Source organism: Schistocerca nitens, chromosome 5 (assembly GCF_023898315.1).
Source record: "Schistocerca nitens isolate TAMUIC-IGC-003100 chromosome 5, iqSchNite1.1, whole genome shotgun sequence".
In the NCBI taxonomy this organism is placed as follows: domain Eukaryota; kingdom Metazoa; phylum Arthropoda; class Insecta; order Orthoptera; family Acrididae; genus Schistocerca; species Schistocerca nitens.
In genome coordinates this window covers 138,052,056-138,076,563 of record NC_064618.1, presented here as the reverse complement: position 1 = coordinate 138,076,563, position 24,508 = coordinate 138,052,056, and positions in this window count along the sequence as shown.

Here is a 24,508-nt window from a genome sequence, read left to right as displayed (position 1 = left end):
CAACATTACGGTCCCATTGAGTACATTTTTGGAGAAGGGGACATCTGTTGCACCACAGGGCGGGGGGAGGGAGCGGTGCACATTACGTTTTCTTTCCATGGTAAGCATTTTTTGGGTTTTATTATTTTGGTATTTTGGTTTTTCATGTTGATTTTAAAATGACATTTTTCATGTTTGAAATGTACTAACTCGTTTTTTCCTCACAGCAGGTCAACTTGTTTGTGGTTGCAACATTACGGTCCCATTGAGTACATTTTTGGAGAAGGGGACATCTGTTGCACCACAGGGCGGGAGGAGGGAGCGGTGCACGATATGTTTTCTTTCCATGGTAGGCATTTTTTGGGTTTTGTACTTTTGGCATTTTGGTTTTCCATGTTGATTTTAAAATGACCTGTTTCATGTTTGAAATGTACTAACTCGTTTTTCCTCACAGCAGGACAATTTGAGTGTGGTTGCAACATTACGGTCCCATTGAGTACATTTTTGGAGAAGGGGACATCTGTTGCACCCCAGGGCGGGAGGAAGGAGTGGTGTACGATACGTTTTCTTTCCACGGTAAGCATTTTTTTTGTTTTATTATTTTGGTATTTTGGTTTTTCATGTTGATTTTAAAATGACCTTTTTCATGTTTGAAATGTACTAACTCGTTTTTTCCTCACAGCAGGTCAACTTGTGTGTGGTTGCAACATTACGGTCCCATTGAGTACATTTTTGGAGAAGGGGACATCTGTTGCACAACAGGGCGGGAGGAGGGAGCGGTGCACATTACGTTTTCTTTCCATGGTAAGCATTTTTTGGGTTTTATACTTTTGGTATTTTGGTTTTTCATGTTGATTTTAAAATGACCTTTTTCATGTTAGAAATGTACTAACTCGTTTTTTCCTCACAGCAGGACAACTTGAGTGTGGTTGCAACATTACGGTCCCATTGAGTACATTTTTGGAGAAGGGGACTTCTGTTGTACCACAGGGCGGGAGGAGGGAGCGGTGCACGATACGTTTTCTTTCCATGGTAGGCATTTTTTGGGTTTTGTACTTTTGGTATTTCGGTTTTCCATGTTGATTTTAAAATGACCTTTTTCATGTTTGAAATGTACTAACTCGTTTTTCTCACAGCAGGACAATTTGAGTGTGGTTGCAACATTACGGTCCCATTGAGTACATTTTTGGAGAAGGGAACATCTGTTGCACCACAGGGCGGGAGGAGGGAGCGGTGCACGATACGTTTTCTTTCCATGGTAAGCATTTTTTGGGTTTTATACTTTTGGTATTTTGGTTTTTCATGTTGATTTTAAAATGACCTTTTTCATGTTTGAAATGTACTAACTCGTTTTTTCCTCACAGCAGGACAACTTGAGTGTGGTTGCAACATTACGGTCCCATTGAGTACATTTATGGAGCAGGGGACATCTGTTGCGCCACAGGGCGGGAGGAGGGAGCGGTGCACGATACGTTTTCTTTCCATGGTAGGCATTTTTTGGGTTTTGTACTTTTGGTATTTTGGTTTTTCATGTTGATTTTAAAATGACCTTTTTCATGTTTGAAATGTACTAACTCGTTTTTCCTCACAGCAGGACAATTTGATTGTGGTTGCAAAATTACGGTCCCATTGAGTACATTTTTGGAGAAGGGGACATCTGTTGCACCACAGGGAGGGAGGAGGGAGCGGTGCAAGATACGTTTTCTTTCCATGGTATGCATTTTTTGGATTTTATTATTTTGGTATTTTGGTTTGTCATGTTGATTTTAAAATGACCTTTTTCATGTTTGAAATGTACTAACTCGTTTTTTTCCTCACAGCAGGTCAACTTGTGTGTGGTTGCAACATTACGGCCCCATTGAGTACATTTTTGGAGAAGGGGACATCTGTTGCACCACAGGGCGGGAGGAGGGAGCGGTGCACGATACGTTTTCTTTCCATGGTAATCATTTTTTGGGTTTTATACTTTTGGTATTTTGGTTTTTCATGTTGATTTTAAAATGACATTTTTCATGTTTGAAATGTACTAACTCGTTTTTTCCCCACAGCAGGCCAACTTGTGTGCGGTTGCAACATTACGGTCCCATTGAGTACATTTTTGGAGAAGGGGACATCTGTTGCACCACAGGGCGGGAGGAGGGAGCGGTGCACGATACGTTTTCTTTCCATGGTAGGCATGTTTTGGGTTTTGTACTATTGGTATTTTGGTTTTTCATGTTGATTTTAAAATGACCTTTTTCATGTTTGAAATGTACTAACTCGTTTTTCCTCACAGCAGGACAATTTGAGTGTGGTTGCAACATTACGGTCCCATTGAGTACATTTTTGGAGAAGGGGACATCTGTTGCACCACAGGGCGGGGGGAGGGAGCGGTGCACATTACGTTTTCTTTCCATGGTAAGCATTTTTTGGGTTTTATTATTTTGGTATTTTGGTTTTTCATGTTGATTTTAAAATGACATTTTTCATGTTTGAAATGTACTAACTCGTTTTTTCCTCACAGCAGGTCAACTTGTTTGTGGTTGCAACATTACGGTCCCATTGAGTACATTTTTGGAGAAGGGGACATCTGTTGCACCACAGGGCGGGAGGAGGGAGCGGTGCACGATATGTTTTCTTTCCATGGTAGGCATTTTTTGGGTTTTGTACTTTTGGCATTTTGGTTTTCCATGTTGATTTAAAAATGACGTGTTTCATGTTTGAAATGTACTAACTCGTTTTTCCTCACAGCAGGACAATTTGAGTGTGGTTGCAACATTACGGTCCCATTGAGTACATTTTTGGAGAAGGGGACATCTGTTGCACCCCAGGGCGGGAGGAAGGAGTGGTGTACGATACGTTTTCTTTCCACGGTAAGCATTTTTTTTGTTTTATTATTTTGGTATTTTGGTTTTTCATGTTGATTTTAAAATGACCTTTTTCATGTTTGAAATGTACTAACTCGTTTTTTCCTCACAGCAGGTCAACTTGTGTGTGGTTGCAACATTACGGTCCCAATGAGTACATTTTTGGAGAAGGGGACATCTGTTGCACCACAGGGCGGGAGGAGGGAGCGGTGCACGATACGTTTTCTTTCCATGGTAAGCATTTTTTGGGTTTTATACTTTTGGTATTTTGGTTTTTCATGTTGATTTTAAAATGACCTTTTTCATGTTTGAAATGTACTAATTCGTTTTTTCCTCACAGCAGGTCAACTTGTGTGTGGTTGCAACATTACGGTCCCATTGAGTACATTTTTGGAGAAGGGAACATCTGTTGCACCACAGGGCGGGAGGAGGGAGCGGTGCACGATACGTTTTCTTTCCATGGTAAGCATTTTTTGGGTTTTATACTTTTGGTATTTTGGTTTTTCATGTTGATTTTAAAATGACCTTTTTCATGTTTGAAATGTACTAACTCGTTTTTTCCTCACCGCAGGACAACTTGAGTGGGGTTGCAACATTACGGTCCCATTGAGTACATTTAATGAGAAGGGGACATCTGTTGCACCACAGGGCGGGAGGAGGGAGCGGTGCACGATACGTTTTCTTTCCATGGTAGGCATTTTTTGGGTTTTGTACTTTTGGTATTTTGGTTTTTCATGTTGATTTTAAAATGACCTTTTTCATGTTTGAAATGTACTAACTCGTTTTTCCTCACAGCAGGACAATTTGAGTGTGGTTGCAACATTACGGTCCCATTGAGTACATTTTTGGAGAAGGGGACATCTGTTGCACCACAGGGCGGGAGGAGGGATCGGTGCCCGATACGTTTTCTTTCCATGGTATGCATTTTTTGGGTTTTATTATTTTGGTATTTTGGTTTGTCATGTTGATTTTAAAATGACCTTTTTCATGTTTGAAATGTACTAACTCGTTTTTTTCCTCACAGCAGGTCAACTTGTGTGTGGTTGCAACATTACGGTCCCATTGAGTACATTTTTGGAGAAGGGGACATCTGTTGCACCACAGGGCGGGAGGAGAGAGCGGTGCACGATACGTTTTCTTTCCATGGTAAGCATTTTTTGCGTTTTATACTTTTGGTATTTTGGTTTATCATGTTGATTTTAAAATGACATTTTTCATGTTTGAAATGTACTAACTCGTTTTTTCCCCACAGCAGGTCAACTTGTGTGTGGTTGCAACATTCCGGTCCCATTGAGTACATTTTTGGAGAAGGGGACATCTGTTGCACCACAGGGCGGGAGGAGGGAGCGGTGCACGATACATTTTCTTTCAATGGTAAGAATTTTTTGGGTTTTATACCTTTGGTATTTTGGTTTTTCATGTTGATTTTAAAATGACCTTTTTCATGTTTGAAGTGTACTAACTTGTTTTTTCCTCACAGCTGGTCAACTTGAGTGTGGTTGCAACATTACGGTCCCAATGAGTACATTTTTGGAGAAGGGGACACCTGTTGCACCACAGAGCGGGAGGAGGGTGCGGTGCACGATTCATTTTCTTTCCATGGTAAGCATTTTTTGGGTTTTATACTTTTGGTATTTTGGTTTTTCATGTTGATTTTAAAATGACCTTTTTCATGTTTTAAATGTACTAAACCGTTTTTTCCTCACAGCAGGTCAACTTGTGTGTGGTTGCAACATTACGGTCCCATTGAGTACATTTTTGGAGAAGGGGACATCTGTTGCACCACAGGGCGGGAGGAGGGACCGCTGCACGATACGTTTTCTTTCCCTGGTAAGCATTTTTTGGGTTTTATACTTTTGGTATTTTGGTTTTTCATGTTGATTTTAAAATGACCTTTTTCATGTTTGAAATGTCCTAACTCGTTTTTTCCTCACAGCAGGTCAACTTGAGTGTGGTTGCAACATTACGGTCCCATTGAGTACATTTTTGGAGAAGGGGACATCTGTTGCACCACAGGGCGGGAGGAGGGAGCGGTGCACGATATGTTTTCTTTCCATGGTAGGCATTTTTTGGGTTTTGTACTATTGGTATTTTGGTTTTTCATGTTGATTTTAAATTGACCTTTTTCATGTTTCAAATGTACTAACTCGTTTTTCTTCACAGCAGGACAATTTGAGTGTGGTTGCAACATTACGGTCCCATTGAGTACATTTTTGGAGAAGGGGACATCTGTTGCACCACAGGGCGGGAGGAGGGAGCGGTGCACGATATGTTTTCTTTCCATGGTAGGCATTTTTTGGGTTTTGTACTATTGGTATTTTGGTTTTTCATGTTGATTTTAAAATGACCTTTTTCATGTTTCAAATGTACTAACTCGTTTTTCCTCACAGCAGGACAATTTGGGTGTGGTTGCAACATTACGGTCCCATTGAGTACATTTTTGGAGAAGGGGACATCTGTTGCACCACAGGGCGGGAGGAGGGAGCGGTGCATGATACGTTTCCTTTCCATGGTAAGCATTTTTTGGGTTTTATTATTTTGGTATTTTGGTTTTTCATGTTGATTTTAAAATGACATTTTTCATGTTTGAAATGTACTAACTCGTTTTTTCCTCACAGCAGGTCAACTTGTGTGTGGTTGCAACATTACGGTCCCATTGAGAACATTTTTGGTGAAAGGGACATCTGTTGCACCACAGGGCGGGAGGAAGGAGCGGTGCGCGATACGTTTTCTCTCCATGGTAAGCATTTTTTGGGTTTTATACTTTTGGTATTTTGGTTTTTCATGTTGATTTTAAAATGACCTTTTTCATGTTTGAAATGTACTGACTCGTTTTTTCGCCTCAGCAGGTCAACTTGTGTGTGGTTGCAATATTACGGTCCCATTGAGTACATTTTTGGAGAAAGGGACATCTGTTGCACCACAGGGCGGGAGGAGAGAGCAGTGCACGATACGTTTTCTTTCCATGGTAAGACTTTTTTTGTTATATACGTTTGGAATTTTGGTTTTTCATGTTGATTTTAAAATGACATTTTTCATGTTTGAAATGTACTAACTCGTTTTTTCCTCACAGCAGGTCAACTTGTGTGTGGTTGCAACATTACGGTCCCATTGAGTACATTTTTGGAGAAAGGGACATCTGTTGCACCACAGGGCAGGAGGAGGGAGCACTGCACGATACGTTTTCCTTCCGTGGTAAGAATTATTTTGTGTTTTATACGTTTGGAATTTCGATTTTTCATGTTGATTTTAAAATGACCTTTTTCGTGTTTGAAATGTGCTAAGTCGTTTTTTCCTCACAGCAGGTCAACTTGAGTGTGGTTGCAACATTACGGTACCATTGAGTACATTTTTGGAGAAGGGGACATCTGTTGCACCACAGGGCGGGAGGAGGGACCGCTGCACGATACGTTTTCTTTCCCTGGTAAGCATTTTTTGGGTTTTATACTTTTGGTATTTTGGTTTTTCATGTTGATTTTAAAATGACCTTTTTCATGTTTGAAATGTCCTAACTCGTTTTTTCCTCACAGCAGGTCAACTTGAGTGTGGTTGCAACATTACGGTCCCATTGAGTACATTTTTGGAGAAGGGGACATCTGTTGCACCACAGGGCGGGAGGAGGGACCGCTGCACGATACGTTTTCTTTCCCTGGTAAGCATTTTTTGGGTTTTATACTTTTGGTATTTTGGTTTTTCATGTTGATTTTAAAATGACCTTTTTCATGTTTGAAATGTCCTAACTCGTTTTTTCCTCACAGCAGGTCAACTTGAGTGTGGTTGTAACATTACGGTCCCATTGAGTACATTTTTGGAGAAGGGGACATCTGTTGCACCACAGGGCGGGAGGAGGGACCGCTGCACGATACGTTTTCTTTCCCTGGTAAGCATTTTTTGGGTTTTATACTTTTGGTATTTTGGTTTTTCATGTTGATTTTAAAATGACCTTTTTCATGTTTGAAATGTACTAACTCGTTTTTTCCTCACAGCAGGTCAACTTGAGTGTGGTTGCAACATTACGGTCCCATTGAGTACATTTTTGGAGAAGGGGACATCTGTTGCACCACAGGGCGGGAGGAGGGAGCGGTGCACGATATGTTTTCTTTCCATGGTAGGCATTTTTTGGGTTTTGTACTATTGGTATTTTGGTTTTTCATGTTGATTTTAAAATGACCTTTTTCATGTTTCAAATGTACTAACTCGTTTTTCCTCACAGCAGGACAATTTGAGTGTGGTTGCAACATTACGGTCCCATTGAGTACATTTTTGGAGAAGGGGACATCTGTTGCACCACAGGGCGGGAGGAGGGAGCGGTGCATAATACGTTTCCTTTCCATGGTAAGCATTTTTTGGGTTTTATTATTTTGGTATTTTGGTTTTTCATGTTGATTTTAAAATGACATTTTTCATGTTTGAAATGTACTAACTCGTTTTTTCCTCACAGCAGGTCAACTTGTGTGTGGTTGCAACATTACGGTCCCATTGAGAACATTTTTGGTGAAAGGGACATCTGTTGCACCACAGGGCGGGAGGAAGGAGCGGTGCGCGATACGTTTTCTCTCCATGGTAAGCATTTTTTGGGTTTTATACTTTTGGTATTTTGGTTTTTCATGTTGATTTTAAAATGACCTTTTTCATGTTTGAAATGTACTGACTCGTTTTTTCGCCTCAGCAGGTCAACTTGTGTGTGGTTGCAATATTACGGTCCCATTGAGTACATTTTTGGAGAAAGGGACATCTGTTGCACCACAGGGCGGGAGGAGAGAGCAGTGCACGATACGTTTTCTTTCCATGGTAAGACTTTTTTTGTTATATACGTTTGGAATTTTGGTTTTTCATGTTGATTTTAAAATGACATTTTTCATGTTTGAAATGTACTAACTCGTTTTTTCCTCACAGCAGGTCAACTTGTGTGTGGTTGCAACATTACGGTCCCATTGAGTACATTTTTGGAGAAGGGGACATCTGTTGCACCACAGGGCGGGAGGAGGGACCGCTGCACGATACGTTTTCTTTCCCTGGTAAGCATTTTTTGGGTTTTATACTTTTGGTATTTTGGTTTTTCATGTTGATTTTAAAATGACCTTTTTCATGTTTGAAATGTCCTAACTCGTTTTTTCCTCACAGCAGGTCAACTTGTGTGTGGTTGCAACATTACGGTCCCATTGAGTACATTTTTGGAGAAGGGGACATCTGTTGCACCACAGGGCGGGAGGAGGGAGCGGTGCACGATATGTTTTCTTTCCATGGTAGGCATTTTTTGGGTTTTGTACTATTGGTATTTTGGTTTTTCATGTTGATTTTAAAATGACCTTTTTCATGTTTCAAATGTACTAACTCGTTTTTCCTCACAGCAGGACAATTTGAGTGTGGTTGCAACATTACGGTCCCATTGAGTACATTTTTGGAGAAGGGGACATCTGTTGCACCACAGGGCGGGAGGAGGGAGCGGTGCATGATACGTTTCCTTTCCATGGTAAGCATTTTTTGGGTTTTATTATTTTGGTATTTTGGTTTTTCATGTTGATTTTAAAATGACATTTTTCATGTTAGAAAAATGTACTAACTCGTTTTTTCCTCACAGCAGGTCAACTTGTGTGTGGTTGCAACATTACGGTCCCATTGAGTACATTTTTGGAGAAGGGGACATCTGTTGCACCACAGGGCGGGAGGAGGGAGCGGTGCACGATATGTTTTCTTTCCATGGTAGGCATTTTTTGGGTTTTGTACTATTGGTATTTTGGTTTTTCATGTTGATTTTAAAATGACCTTTTTCATGTTTCAAATGTACTAACTCGTTTTTCCTCACAGCAGGACAATTTGAGTGTGGTTGCAACATTACGGTCCCATTGAGTACATTTTTGGAGAAGGGGACATCTGTTGCACCACAGGGCGGGAGGAGGGAGCGGTGCATGATACGTTTCCTTTCCATGGTAAGCATTTTTTGGGTTTTATTATTTTGGTATTTTGGTTTTTCATGTTGATTTTAAAATGACATTTTTCATGTTTGAAATGTACTAACTCGTTTTTTCCTCACAGCAGGTCAACTTGTGTGTGGTTGCAACATTACGGTCCCATTGAGAACATTTTTGGTGAAAGGGACATCTGTTGCACCACAGGGCGGGAGGAAGGAGCGGTGCGCGATACGTTTTCTCTCCATGGTAAGCATTTTTTGGGTTTTATACTTTTGGTATTTTGGTTTTTCATGTTGATTTTAAAATGACCTTTTTCATGTTTGAAATGCACTGACTCGTTTTTTCGCCTCAGCAGGTCAACTTGTGTGTGGTTGCAATATTACGGTCCCATTGAGTACATTTTTGGAGAAAGGGACATCTGTTGCACCACAGGGCGGGAGGAGAGAGCAGTGCACGATACGTTTTCTTTCCATGGTAAGACTTTTTTTGTTATATACGTTTGGAATTTTGGTTTTTCATGTTGATTTTAAAATGACCTTTTTCATGTTTTAAATGTACTAAACCGTTTTTTCCTCACAGCAGGTCAACTTGTGTGTGGTTGCAACATTACGGTCCCATTGAGTACATTTTTGGAGAAGGGGACATCTGTTGCACCACAGGGCGGGAGGAGGGACCGCTGCACGATACGTTTTCTTTCCCTGGTAAGCATTTTTTGGGTTTTATACTTTTGGTATTTTGGTTTTTCATGTTGATTTTAAAATGACCTTTTTCATGTTTGAAATGTCCTAACTCGTTTTTTCCTCACAGCAGGTCAACTTGAGTGTGGTTGCAACATTACGGTCCCATTGAGTACATTTTTGGAGAAGGGGACATCTGTTGCACCACAGGGCGGGAGGAGGGACCGCTGCACGATACGTTTTCTTTCCCTGGTAAGCATTTTTTGGGTTTTATACTTTTGGTATTTTGGTTTTTCATGTTGATTTTAAAATGACCTTTTTCATGTTTGAAATGTACTAACTCGTTTTTTCCTCACAGCAGGTCAACTTGAGTGTGGTTGCAACATTACGGTCCCATTGAGTACATTTTAGGAGAAGGGGACATCTGTTGCACCACAGGGCGGGAGGAGGGAGCGGTGCACGATATGTTTTCTTTCCATGGTAGGCATTTTTTGGGTTTTGTACTATTGGTATTTTGGTTTTTCATGTTGATTTTAAAATGACCTTTTTCATGTTTGAAATGTACTAACTCGTTTTTCCTCACAGCAGGACAATTTGAGTGTGGTTGCAACATTACGGTCCCATTGAGTACATTTTTGGAGAAGGGGACATCTGTTGCACTACAGGGCGGGAGGAGGGAGCGGTGCATGATACGTTTCCTTTCCATGGTAAGCATTTTTTGGGTTTTATTATTTTGGTATTTTGGTTTTTCATGTTGATTTTAAAATGACATTTTTCATGTTTGAAATGTACTAACTCGTTTTTTCCTCACAGCAGGTCAACTTGTGTGTGGTTGCAACATTACGGTCCCATTGAGAACATTTTTGGTGAAAGGGACATCTGTTGCACCACAGGGCGGGAGGAAGGAGCGGTGCGCGATACGTTTTCTCTCCATGGTAAGCATTTTTTGGGTTTTATACTTTTGGTATTTTGGTTTTTCATGTTGATTTTAAAATGACCTTTTTCATGTTTGAAATGTACTGACTCGTTTTTTCGCCTCAGCAGGTCAACTTGTGTGTGGTTGCAATATTATGGTCCCATTGAGTACATTTTTGGAGAAAGGGACATCTGTTGCACCACAGGGCGGGAGGAGAGAGCAGTGCACGATACGTTTTCTTTCCATGGTAAGACTTTTTTTGTTATATACGTTTGGAATTTTGGTTTTTCATGTTGATTTTAAAATGACATTTTTCATGTTTGAAATGTACTAACTCGTTTTTTCCTCACAGCAGGTCAACTTGTGTGTGGTTGCAACATTACGGTCCCATTGAGTACATTTTTGGAGAAAGGGACATCTGTTGCACCACAGGGCAGGAGGAGGGAGCACTGCACGATACGTTTTCCTTCCGTGGTAAGAATTATTTTGTGTTTTATACGTTTGGAATTTCGATTTTTCATGTTGATTTTAAAATGACCTTTTTCGTGTTTGAAATGTGCTAAGTCGTTTTTTCCTCACAGCAGGTCAACTTGTGTGTCGTTATAACATTACGGTCCCATTGAGTACATTTTTGGAGAAAGGGACATCTGTTGCACCACAGGGCGGGAGGAGGGAGCGGTGCACTGTACGTTTTCTTTCCATGGTAAGAATTTTCTTGTGTTTTACACTTTTGGAATTTTGGTTTTTCATGTTGATTTTAAAATGACCTTTTTCCTGTTTGAAATGTACTAACTCGTTTTTTCCTGACAGCAGGTCAACTTGTGTGTCGTTGCAACATTACGGTCCCATTGAGTACATTTTTGGAGAAAGGGACATCTGTTGCACCACAGGGCGGGAGGAGGGAGCGGTGCACGATATGTTTTCTTTCCATGGTAAGCATTTTTTGGGTTTTGTACTTTTGGTATTTTGGTTTTTCATGTTGATTTTAAAATGACCTTTTTCATGTTTGAAATGTACTAACTCATTTTTTCGTCACAGTGGGTCAACTTGTGTGTGGTTGCAACATTATGGTCCCATTGAGTACATTTTTGGAGAAAGGGACATCTGTTGCACTACAGGGTGGGAGGAGGGAGCGGTGCACGGTACGTTTTTTTTCCATGGTAAGCATTTTTTTGTGTTTTATTCTTTTGGAATTTTGGTTTTTAATGTTGATTTTAAAATAACTTTTTCATGTTTGAAACGTAGTAACTCGTTTTTTCCTCACAGCAGGTAAACGTGTGTGTGGTTGCAACATTACGGTCACTTTGAGTACATTTTTGGAGAAAGGGACATCTGTTGCACCACAGTACGGGAGGAGGGAGCGGTGCACGATACGTTTTCTTTCCAGGGTAAGCATTTTTCTGTGTTTTATACTTTTGGAATTTTGGTTTTTCATGTTGATTTTAAAATGACCTTTTCCATGTTTGAAATGTACCAATCCTTTTTTCCTCACAGCGGGTCAACTTGGGTGTGGTTGCAATATTACGGTCCCATTGAGAACATTTTCTGAGAAAGGGACATCTGTTGCACCACAGGGCGGGAGGAGGGAACGGTGCACGATACCTTTTCTTTCCATGGTAAGCATTTTTTGGGTATTATACTTTTGGTATATTGGTTTTTCATGTTGATTTTAAAATGACCTTTTTCATGTTTGAAATGTACTAACTCATTTTTTCCTCACAGTGGGTCAACTTGTGTGTGGTTGCAACATTATGGTCCCATTGAGTACATTTTTGGAGAAAGGGACATCTGTTGCACTACAGGGTGGGAGGAGGGAGCGGTGCACGGTACGTTTTTTTTCCATGGTAAGCATTTTTTTGTGTTTTATTCTTTTGGAATTTTGGTTTTTAATGTTGATTTTAAAATAGCTTTTTCATGTTTGAAACGTAGTAACTCGTTTTTTCCTCACAGCAGGTCAAGTTGTGTGTGGTTGCAACATTACGGTCCCTTTGAGTACATTTTTGGAGAAAGGGACATCTGTTGCACCATAGGGCGGGAGGAGGGAGCGGTGCACGATACGTTTTCTTTCCATGGTAAGCATTTTTTGGGTATTTTACTTTTGGTATATTGGTTTTTCATGTTGATTTTAATATGACCTTTTTCATGTTTGAAATGTACTAACTCGTTTTTTCGCCACAGCAGCTCAACTTGTGTGTGGTTGCAACATTACAGTCCCATTGAGTACATTTTTGGAGAAAGCGACATCTGTTGCACCACAGGGCGGGAGGAGGGAGCGGTGCACTGTACGTTTTCTTTCCATGGTAAGAATTTTCTTGTGTTTTACACTTTTGGAATTTTGGATTTAAATGTTGATTTTAAAATGACCTTTTTCATGTTTGAAATGTACTAACTCGTTTTTTCCTCACAGCAGGTCAACTTGTGTGTGGTTGCAACGTTACGGTCCCATTGAGTACATTTTTGGAGAAAGGGACATCTGTTGCACCACAGGGCGGGAGGAGGGAGCACTGCATGATACGTTTTCTTTCCGTGGTAAGAATTATTTTGTGTTTTATACGTTTGGAATTTCGATTTTTCATGTTGATTTTAAAATGACCTTTTTCGTGTTTGAAATGTACTTACTCGTTTTTTCGTCACAGCTGGTGAACTTGTGCGTGGTTGCAACATTACGGTCCCATTCAGTACATTTTTGGAGAAAGGGACATCTGTTGCACCACAGAGCGGGAGGAGGGAGCGGTGCATGATATGTTTTCTTTCCATGGTAAGCATTTTTTGGGTTTTATACTTTTGGTATTTTGGTTTTTCATGTTGATTTTAAAATGACCTTTTTCATGTTTGAAATGTACTAACTCGTTTTTTCCTCACAGTAGGTCAACTTGTGTGTGGTTGCAACATAACTGTCCCATTGAGTACGTTTTAGGAGAGGGGGACATCTGTTGCACCACAGGTCGGGAGGAGGGAGCGGTGCACGATACGTTTTCATCCATGGTAAGCATTTTTTGGGTTTTATACTTTTGGTATTTTGGTTTTTCATGTTGATTTTAAAATGACCTTTTTCATGTTTGAAATGCACTAACTCGTTTTTTCCTCACAGCAGGTCAACTTGTGTGTGGTTGCAACATTACGGTCCCATTGAGTACATTTTTGGAGAAGGGGACTTCTGTTGCACCACAGGACGGGAGGAGAGAGTGGTGGACGATACGTTTTCTTTCCATGGTAAGCATTTTTTGGGTTTTATACTTTTGGTATTTTGGTTTTTCATGTTGATTTTAAAATGACCTTTTTCATGTTTGAAATGTACTAACTGTTTTTTTCCTCACAGCAGGACAACTTGAGTGTGGTTGCAATATTACGGTCTCATTGAGTACATTTTTGGAGAAGGGGACATCTGTTGCACCACAGTGTGGGAGGAGGGAGCGGTGCACGATACGTTTTCTTTCCATGGTAAGCATTTTTTGGGTTTTATACTTTTGGTATTTTGGTTTTTCATGTTGATTTTAAAATGACCTTTTTCATGTTTGAAATGTACTAACTCGTTTTTTCCTCACAGCAGGTCAACTTGTGTGTGGTTGCAACATAACGGTCCCATTGAGTACGTTTTTGGAGAAGGGGACATCTGTTGCACCACAGGTCGGGTGGAGGGAGCGGTGCACGATACGTTTTCATCCATGGTAAGCATTTTTTGGGTTTTATACTTTTGGTATTTTGGTTTTTCATGTTGATTTTAAAATGACCTTTTTCATGTTTGAAATGTACTAACTCGTTTTTTCCTCACAGCAGGTCAACTTGTGTGTGGTTGCAACATTACGGTCCCATTGAGTACATTTTTGGAGAAGGGGACATCTGTTGCACCACAGGGCGGGAGGAGGGAGCGGTGCACGATACGTTGTATTTCCATGGTAAGCATTTATTGGGTTTTATACTTTTGGTATTTTGGTTTTTCATGTTGATTTTAAAATGACCTTTTTCATGTTTGAAATGTACTAACTCGTTTTTTCCTCACAGCAGGTCAACTTGTGTGTGGTTGCAACATAGGGGTCCCATTGAGTACGTTTTTTCAGAAGGGGACATCTGTTGCACCCAGGTCGGGAGGAGGGAGCAGTGCACGATACGTTTTCATCCATGGTAAGCATTCTTTGGGTTTTATACTTTTGGTATTTTGGTTTTTCATGTTGATTTTAAAATGACCTTTTTCATGTTTGAAATGTACTAACTCGTTTTTTCCTCACAGCAGGTCAACTTGTGTGTGGTTGCAACATTACGGTCCCATTGAGTACATTTTCGGAGAAGGGGACATCTGTTGCACCACAGGGCGGGAGGAGGGAGCGGTGCACGATACGTTTTCTTTCCATGGTAAGCATTTTTTGGGTGTTATACTTTTGGTATTTTGGTTTTTCATGTTGATTTTAAAATGACATTTTTCATGTTTGAAATGTACTAACTCGTTTTTTCCTCACAGCAGGACAACTTGAGTGTGGTTGCAACATTACGATCCCATTGAGTACATTTTTGGAGAAGGGGACATCTGTTGCACCACAGGGCGGGAGGAGGGAGCGGTGCACGATACGTTTTCTTTCCATGGTAAGCGTCTTTTGCGTTTTATACTTTTGGTATTTTGGTTTTTCATGTTGATTTTAAAATGACCTTTTTCATGTTTGAAATGTACTAACTCGTTTTTTCCTCACAGCAGGTCAACTTGTGTGTGGTTGCAACATTACGGTCCCATTGAGTACATTTTTGGAGAAGGGGACATCTGTTGCACCACAGGGCGGGAGGAGGGAGAGGTGCACGATACGTTTTCTTTCCATGGTAAGCATTTTTTGGGTTTTATACTTTTGGCATTTTGGTTTTTCATGTTGATTTTAAAATTACCTTTTTCATGTTTGAAATGTACTAACTCGTTTTTTCCTCACAGCAGGTCAACTTGTGTGTGGTTGCAACATAACAGTCCCATTGAGTACGTTTTAGGAGAAGGGGACATCTGTTGCACCACAGTTCGGGAGGAGGGAGCAGTGCACGATACGTTTTCATCCATGGTAAGCATTTTTTGGGTTTTATGCTTTTGGTATTTTGGTTTTTCATGTTGATTTTAAAATAACCTTTTTCATGTTTGAAATGTACTAACTCGTTTTTTCCTCACAGCAGGTCAACTTGTGTGTGGTTGCAACATTACGGTACCATTGAGTACATTTTTGGAGAAGGGGACTTCTGTTGCACCACAGGGCGGGGGGAGGGAGCGGTGCACGATACGTTTTCTTTCCATGGTAAGCATTTTTTGGGTTTTATACTTTTGGTATTTTGGTTTTTCATGTTGATTTTAAAATGACCTTTTTCATGTTTGAAATGTACTAACTCGTTTTTTCCTAACAGCAGGACAATTTGAGTGTGGTTGCATTATTACGGTCCCATTGAGTACATTTTCGGAGAAGGGGACATCTGTTGCACCACAGGGTGGGAGGAGGGAGCGGTGCACGATACGTTTTCTTTCCATGGTAAGCATTTTTTGGGTTTTATACTTTTGGTATTTAGGTTTCTCATGTTCATTTTAAAATGACCTTTTTCATGTTTGAAATGTACTAACTCGTTTTTTTCCTCACAGCAGGTCAACTTGTGTGTGTTTGCAACGTAACGGTCCCATTGAGTACGTTTTTGGAGAAGGAGACATCTGTTGCACCACAGGTCGGGAGGAGGGACCAGTGCACGATACGTTTTCATCCATGGTAAGCATTTTTTGGGTTTTATACTTTTGGTATTTTGGTTTTTCATGTTGATTTTAAAATGACCTTTTTCATGTTTGAAATGTACTAACTCGTTTTTTCCTCACAGCAGGACAACTTGAGTGTGGTTGCAACATTACGGTCCCATTGAGTACATTTTTGGAGAAGGGGACATCTGTTGCACCACAGGGTGGGAGGAGGGAGCGGTGCACGATACGTTTTCTGTCCATGGTAAGCATTTTTTGGGTTTTATACTTTTGGTATTCTGGTTTTTCATGTTGATTTTAAAATGACCTTTTTCATGTTTGAAATGTACTAACTCGTTTTTTCCTCACAGCAGGTCAACTTGCGTGTGGTTGCAACATAACGGTCCCATTGAGTACATTTTTGGAGTAGGGGACATCTGTTGCACCACAGGTCGGGAGGAGGGAGCGGTGCACGATACGTTTTCATTCATGGTAAGCAATTTTTGGGTTTTATACTTTTGGTATTTTGGTTTTTCATGTTAATTTAAAATGACCTTTTTCATGTTTGAAATGTACTAACTCGTTTTTTCCTCACAGCAGGACAACTTGAGTGTGGTTGCAACATTACGATCCCATTGAGTACATTTTTGGAGAAGGGGACATCTGTTGCACCACAGGGCGGGAGGAGGGAGCGGTGCACGATACTTTTTCTTTCCATGGTAAGCGTCTTTTGGGTTTTATACTTTTGGTATTTTGGTTTTTCATGTTGATTTTAAAATGACCTTTTTCATGTTTGAAATGTATTAACTCGTTTTTTCCTCACAGCAGGTAAACTTGTGTGTGGTTGCAACATTACGGTCCCATTGAGTACATTTTTGGAGAAGGGGACATCTGTTGCACCACAGGGCGGGAGGAGGGAGCGGTGCACGATACGTTTTCTTTCCATGGTAAGCATTTTTTGGGTTTCATACTTTTGGTATTTTGGTTTTTCATGTTGATTTTAAAATGACCTTTTTCATGTTTGAAATGTACTAACTCGTTTTTTCCTCTTAGCAGGTCAACTTGTGTGTGGTTTCAACATAACAGTCCCATTGAGTACGTTTTAGGAGAAGGGGACATCTGTTGCACCACAGGTCGGGAGGAGGGAGCAGTGCACGATACGTTTTCATCCATGGTAAGCATTTTTTGGGTTTTATGCTTTTGGTAGTTTGGTTTATCATGTTGATTTTAAAATGACCTTTTTCATGTTTGAAATGTACTAACTCGTTTTTTCCTCACAGCAGGTCAACTTGTGTGTGGTTGCAACATTACGGTCCCATTGAGTACATTATTGGAGAAGGGGACTTCTGTTGCACCACAGGGCGGGAGGAGGGAGCGGTGCACGATACGTTTTCTTTCCATGGTAAGCATTTTTTGGGTTTTATACTTTTGGTATTTTGGTTTTTCATGTTGATTTTAAAATGACCTTTTTCATGTTTGAAGTGTACTAACTCGTTTTTTCCTCACAGCAGGACAACTTGAGTGTGGTTGCAACATTACGGTCCCATTGAGTACATTTTTGGAGAAGGGGACATCTGTTGCACCACAGGGTTGGAGGAGGGAGCGGTGCACGATACGTTTTCTTTCCATGGTAAGCATTTTTTGGGTTTTATACTTTTGGTATTTTGGTTTTTCATGTTGATTTTAAAATGACCTTTTTCATGTTTGAAATGTACTAACTCGTTTTTTCCTCACAGCAGGTCAACTTGTGTGTGGTTGCAACATAACGGTCCCATTGAGTACGTTTTTGGAGAAGGGGACATCTGTTGCACCACAGGTCGGGAGGAGGGAGCGGTGCACGATACGTTTTCATCCATGGTAAGCATTTTTTGGGTTTTATACTTTTGGTATTTTGGTTTTACATGTTGATTTTAAAATGACCTTTTTCATGTTTGAAATGTACTAGCTCGTTTTTCCTCACAGCAGGTCAACTTGTGTGTGGTTGCAACATTACGGTCCCATTGAGTACATTTTTGGAGAAAGGCACATTTGTTGCACCACAGGGCGGGAGGAGGGAGCGGTGCACGATACATTTTCTTTCCATGGTAAGCATTTTTTGGGTTTTATACTTTTGGTGTTTTGCTTTCTCATGTTGATTTTAAAATGACCTTTTTCATGTTTGAAATGTACTAACTCGTTTTTTCCTCACAGCAGTTCAACTTGTGTGTGGTTGCAACATAACGGTCCCATTGAGTACGTTTTTCGAGAAGGGGACATCTGTTGCACCACAGGTCGGGAGGAGGGAGCGGTGCACGATACGTTTTCATCCATGGTAAGCATTTTTTGGGTTTTATACTTTTGGTATTTTGGTTTTTCATGTTGATTTTAAAATGACCTTTTTCATGTTTGAAATGTACTAACTCGTTTTTTCCTCACAGCAGGTCAACTTGTGTGTGGTTGCAACATAACGGTCCCATTGAGTACATTTTTGGAGAAGGGGACATCTGTTGCACCACAGGGCGGGAGGAGGGAGCGGTGCACGATACGTTTTCTTTCCATGGTAAGCATTTTTTGGGTTTTATACTTTTGGTATTTTGGTTTTTCATGTTGATTTTAAAATGACCTTTTTCATGTTTGAAATGTACTAACTCGTTTTTTCCTCACAGCAGTTCAACTTGTGTGTGGTTGCAACATTACGGTCCCATTGAGTACATTTTCGGAGAAGGGGACATCTGTTGCACCACTGGGCGGGAGGAGGGAGTGGTGCACGATACGTTTTCTTTCCATGGTAAGCATTTTTTGGGTTTTATACTTTTGGTATTTTGGTTTTTCATGTTGATTTTAAAATGACCTTTTTCATGTTTGAAATGTACTAACTCGTTTTTTCCTCACAGCAGGTCAACTTGTGTGTGGTTGCAACATTACAGTCCCATTGAGTACATTTTTGGAGAAGGGGACATCTGTTGCACCACAGGGCGGGAGGAGGGAGCGGTGCACGATACGTTTTCTTTCCATGGTAAGCATTTTTTGGGATTTATACTTTTGGAGTTTTGGTTTTTCATGTTGATTTTAAAATGACCTTTTTCATGTTTGAAATGTACTAAATCGTTTTTTCCTCACAGCAGGACAACTTGAGTGTAGTAGCAACATTACGGTCCCATTGAGTACATTTTTGGAGAAGGGGACATCTGTTGCACCACAGGGCGGGAGGAGGGAGAGGTGCACGATACGTTTTCTTTCCATGGTAAGCATTTTTTGGGTTTTATACTTTTGGCATTTTGGTTTTTCATGTTGATTTTAAAATTACCTTTTTCATGTTTGAAATGTACTAACTCGTTTTTTCCTCACAGCAGGTCAACTTGTGTGTGGTTGCAACATAACAGTCCCATTGAGTACGTTTTAGGAGAAGGGGACATCTGTTGCACCACAGTTCGGGAGGAGGGAGCAGTGCACGATACGTTTTCATCCATGGTAAGCATTTTTTGGGTTTTATGCTTTTGGTATTTTGGTTTTTCATGTTGATTTTAAAATAACCTTTTTCATGTTTGAAATGTACTAACTCGTTTTTTCCTCACAGCAGGTCAACTTGTGTGTGGTTGCAACATTACGGTACCATTGAGTACATTTTTGGAGAAGGGGACTTCTGTTGCACCACAGGGCGGGGGGAGGGAGCGGTGCACGATACGTTTTCATCCATGGTAAGCATTTTTTGGGTTTTATGCTTTTGGTATTTTGGTTTTTCATGTTGATTTTAAAATAACCTTTTTCATGTTTGAAATGTACTAACTCGTTTTTTTCCTCACAGCAGGTCAACTTGTGTGTGTTTGCAACGTAACGGTCCCACTGAGTACGTTTTTGGAGAAGGAGACATCTGTTGCACCACAGGTCGGGAGGAGGGACCAGTGCACGATACGTTTTCATCCATGGTAAGCATTTTTTGGGTTTTATACTTTTGGTATTTTGGTTTTTCATGTTGATTTTAAAATGACCTTTTTCATGTTTGAAATGTACTAACTCGTTTTTTCCTCACAGCAGGACAACTTGTGTGTGGTTGCAACATTACGGTCCCATTGAGTACATTTTTGGAGAAGGGGACATCTGTTGCACCACAGGGTGGGAGGAGGGAGCGGTGCACGATACGTTTTCTGTCCATGGTAAGCATTTTTTGGGTTTTATACTTTTGGTATTTTGGTTTTTCATGTTGATTTTAAAATGGCCTTTTTCATGTTTGAAATGTACTAACTCGTTTTTTCCTAACAGCAGGACAATTTGAGTGTGGTTGCAACATGACGGTCCCATTGAGTACATTTTTGGAGTAGGGGACATCTGTTGCACCACAGGTCGGGAGGAGGGAGCGGTGCACGATACGTTTTCATTCATGGTAAGCAATTTTTGGGTTTTATACTTTTGGTATTTTGGTTTTTCATGTTGATTTTAAAATGACCTTTTTCATGTTTGAAATGTACTAACTCGTTTTTTCCTCACAGCAGGACAACTTGAGTGTGGTTGCAACATTACGATCCCATTGAGTACATTTTTGGAGAAGGGGACATCTGTTGCACCACAGGGCGGGAGGAGGGAGCGGTGCACGATACGTTTTCTTTCCATGGTAAGCGTCTTTTGGGTTTTATACTTTTGGTATTTTGGTTTTTCATGTTGATTTTAAAATGACCTTTTTCATGTTTGAAATGTACTAACTCGTTTTTTCCTCACAGCAGGTAAACTTGTGTGTGGTTGCAACATTTCGGTCCCATTGAGTACATTTTTGAAGAGGGGGACATCTGTTGCACCACAGGGCGGGAGGAGGGAGCGGTGCACGATACGTTTTCTTTCCATGGTAAGCATTTTTTGGGTTTCATACTTTTGGTATTTTGGTTTTTCATGTTGATTTTAAAATGACCTTATTCATGTTTGAAATGCACTAACTCGTTTTTTCCTCTTAGCAGGTCAACTTGTGTGTGGTTGCAACATAACAGTCCCATTGAGTACGTTTTAGGAGAAGGGGACATCTGTTGCACCACAGGTCGGGAGGAGGGAGCAGTGCACGATACGTTTTCATCCATGGTAAGCATTTTTTGGGTTTTATGCTTTTGGTAGTTTGGTTTATCATGTTGATTTTAAAATGACCTTTTTCATGTTTGAAATGTACTAACTCGTTTTTTCCTCACAGCAGGTCAACTTGTGTGTGGTTGCAACATTACGGTCCCATTGAGTACATTTTTGGAGAAGGGGACTTCTGTTGCACCACAGGGCGGGAGGAGGGAGCGGTGCACGATACGTTTTCTTTCCATGGTAAGCATTTTTTGGGTTTTATACTTTTGGTATTTTAATTTTTCATGTTGATTTTAAAATGACCTTTTTCATGTTTGAAGTGTACTAACTCGTTTTTTCCTCACAGCAGGACAACTTGAGTGTGGTTGCAACATTACGGTCCCATTGAGTACATTTTTGGAGAAGGGGACATCTGTTGCACCACAGGGTGGGAGGAGGGAGCGGTGCACGATACGTTTTCTTTCCATGGTAAGCATTTTTTGGGTTTTATACTTTTGGTATTTTGGTTTTTCATGTTGATTTTAAAATGACCTTTTTCATGTTTGAAATGTACTAACTCGTTTTTTCCTCACAGCAGGTCAACTTGTGTGTGGTTGCAACATAACGGTCCCATTGAGTACGTTTTTGGAGAAGGGGACATCTGTTGCACCACAGGTCGGGAGGAGGGAGCGGTGCACGATACGTTTTCATCCATGGTAAGCATTTTTTGGGTTTTATACTTTTGGTATTTTGGTTTTACATGTTGATTTTAAAATGACCTTTTTCATGTTTGAAATGTACTAGCTCGTTTTTCCTCACAGCAGGTCAACTTGTGTGTGGTTGCAACATTACGGTCCCATTGAGTACATTTTTGGAGAAAGGCACATCTGTTGCACCACAGGGCGGGAGGAGGGAGCGGTGCACGATACATTTTCTTTCCATGGTAAGCATTTTTTGGGTTTTATACTTTTGGTGATTTGCTTTCTCATGTTGATTTTAAAATGACCTTTTTCATGTTTGAAATGTAATAACTCGTTTTTTCCTCACAGCAGTTCAACTTGTGTGTGGTTGCAACATAACGGTCCCATTGAGTACGTTTTTCGAGAAGGGGACATCTGTTGCACCACAGGTCGGGAGGAGGGAGCGGTGCACGATACGTTTTCATCCATGGTAAGCATTTTTTGGGTTTTATACTTTTGGTATTTTGGTTTTTCATGTTGATTTTAAAATGACCTTTTTCATGTTTGAAATGTACTAACTCGTTTTTTCCTCACAGCAGGTCAACTTGTGTGTGGTTGCAACATAACGGTCCCATTGAGTACATTTTTGGAGAAGGGGACATCTGTTGCACCACAGGGCGGGAGGAGGGAGCGGTGCACGATACGTTTTCTTTCCATGGTAAGCATTTTTTGGGTTTTATACTTTTGGTATTTTGGTTTTTCATGTTGATTTTAAAATGACCTTTTTCATGTTTGAAATGTACTAACTCGTTTTTTCCTCACAGCAGTTCAACTTGTGTGTGGTTGCAACATTACGGTCCCATTGAGTACATTTTCGGAGAAGGGGACATCTGTTGCACCACTGGGCGGGAGGAGGGAGTGGTGCACGATACGTTTTCTTTCCATGGTAAGCATTTTTTGGGTTTTATACTTTTGGTATTTTGGTTTTTCATGTTGATTTTAAAATGACCTTTTTCATGTTTGAAATGTACTAACTCGTTTTTTCCTCACAGCAGGTCAACTTGTGTGTGGTTGCAACATTACAGTCCCATTGAGTACATTTTTGGAGAAGGGGACATCTGTTGCACCACAGGGCGGGAGGAGGGAGCGGTGCACGATACGTTTTCTTTCCATGGTAAGCATTTTTTGGGATTTATACTTTTGGAGTTTTGGTTTTTCATGTTGATTTTAAAATGACCTTTTTCATGTTTGAAATGTACTAACTCGTTTTTTCCTCACAGCAGGACAACTTGAGTGTAGTAGCAACATTACGGTCCCATTGAGTACATTTTTGGAGAAGGGGACATCTGTTACACCACAGGGTGGGAGGAGGGAGCGGTGCTCGATACGTTTTCTTTCCATGGTAAGCATTTTTTGGGTTTTATACTTTTGGTATTTTGGTTTTTCATGTTGATTTTAAAATGACCTTTTTCATGTTTGAAATGTACTAACTCGTTTTTCCGCACAGCAGGTCAACTTGTGTGTGGTTGCAACATAACGGTCCCATTGAGTACGTTTTTGGAGAAGGGGACATCTGTTGCACCACAGGTCGGGAGGAGGGACCGGTGCACGATACGTTTTCATACATGGTAAGCATTTTTTGGGTTTTATACTTTTGGTATTTCGGTTTCTCATGTTGATTTTAAAATGACTTTTTCATGTTTGAAATGTACTAACTCGTTTTTTCCTCACAGCAGGTCAACTTGTGTGTGGTTGCAACATTACGGTCTCATTGAGTACATTTTTGGAGAAGGGGACATCTGTTGCACCACAGGTCGGGAGGAGGGAGCGGTGAACGATACGTTTTCTTTCCATGGTAAGCATTTTTTGGGTTTTATGCTTTTGGTATTTTGGTTTTTCATGTTGATTTTAAAATGACCTTTTTCATGTTTGAAATGTACTAACTCGTTTTTTCCTCACAGCAGGTCAACTTGTGTGTGGTTGCAACATTACGGTACCATTGAGTACATTTTTGGAGAAGGGGACTTCTGTTGCACCACAGGGCGGGGGGAGGGAGCGGTGCACGATACGTTTTCTTTCCATGGTAAGCATTTTTTGGGTTTTATACTTTTGGTATTTTGGTTTTTCATGTTGATTTTAAAATGACCTTTTTCATGTTTGAAATGTACTAACTCGTTTTTTCCTAACAGCAGGACAATTTGAGTGTGGTTGCCTTATTACGGTCCCATTGAGTACATTTTCGGAGATGGGGACATCTGTTGCACCACAGGGTGGGAGGAGGGAGCGGTGCACGATACGTTTTCTTTCCATGGTAAGCATTTTTTGGGTTTTATACTTTTGGTATTTTGGTTTTTCATGTTGATTTTAAAATGACCTTTTTCATGTTTGAAATGTACTAACTCGTTTTTTCCTCACAGCAGTTCAACTTGTGTGTGTTTGCAACGTAACGGTCCCATTGAGTACGTTTTTGGAGAAGGAGACATCTGTTGCACCACAGGTCGGGAGGAGGGAGCGGTGCACGATACGTTTTCATCCATGGTAAGCATTTTTTGGGTTTTATACTTTTGGTATTTTGGTTTTTCATGTTGATTTTAAAATGACCTTTTTCATGTTTGAAATGTACTAACTCGTTTTTTCCTCACAGCAGGACAACTTGAGTGTGGTTGCAACATTACGGTCCCATTGAGTACATTTTTGGAGAAGGGGACATCTGTTGCACCACAGGGTGGGAGGAGGGAGCGGTGCACGATACGTTTTCTGTCCATGGTAAGCATTTTTTGTGTTTTATACTTTTGGTATTTTGGTTTT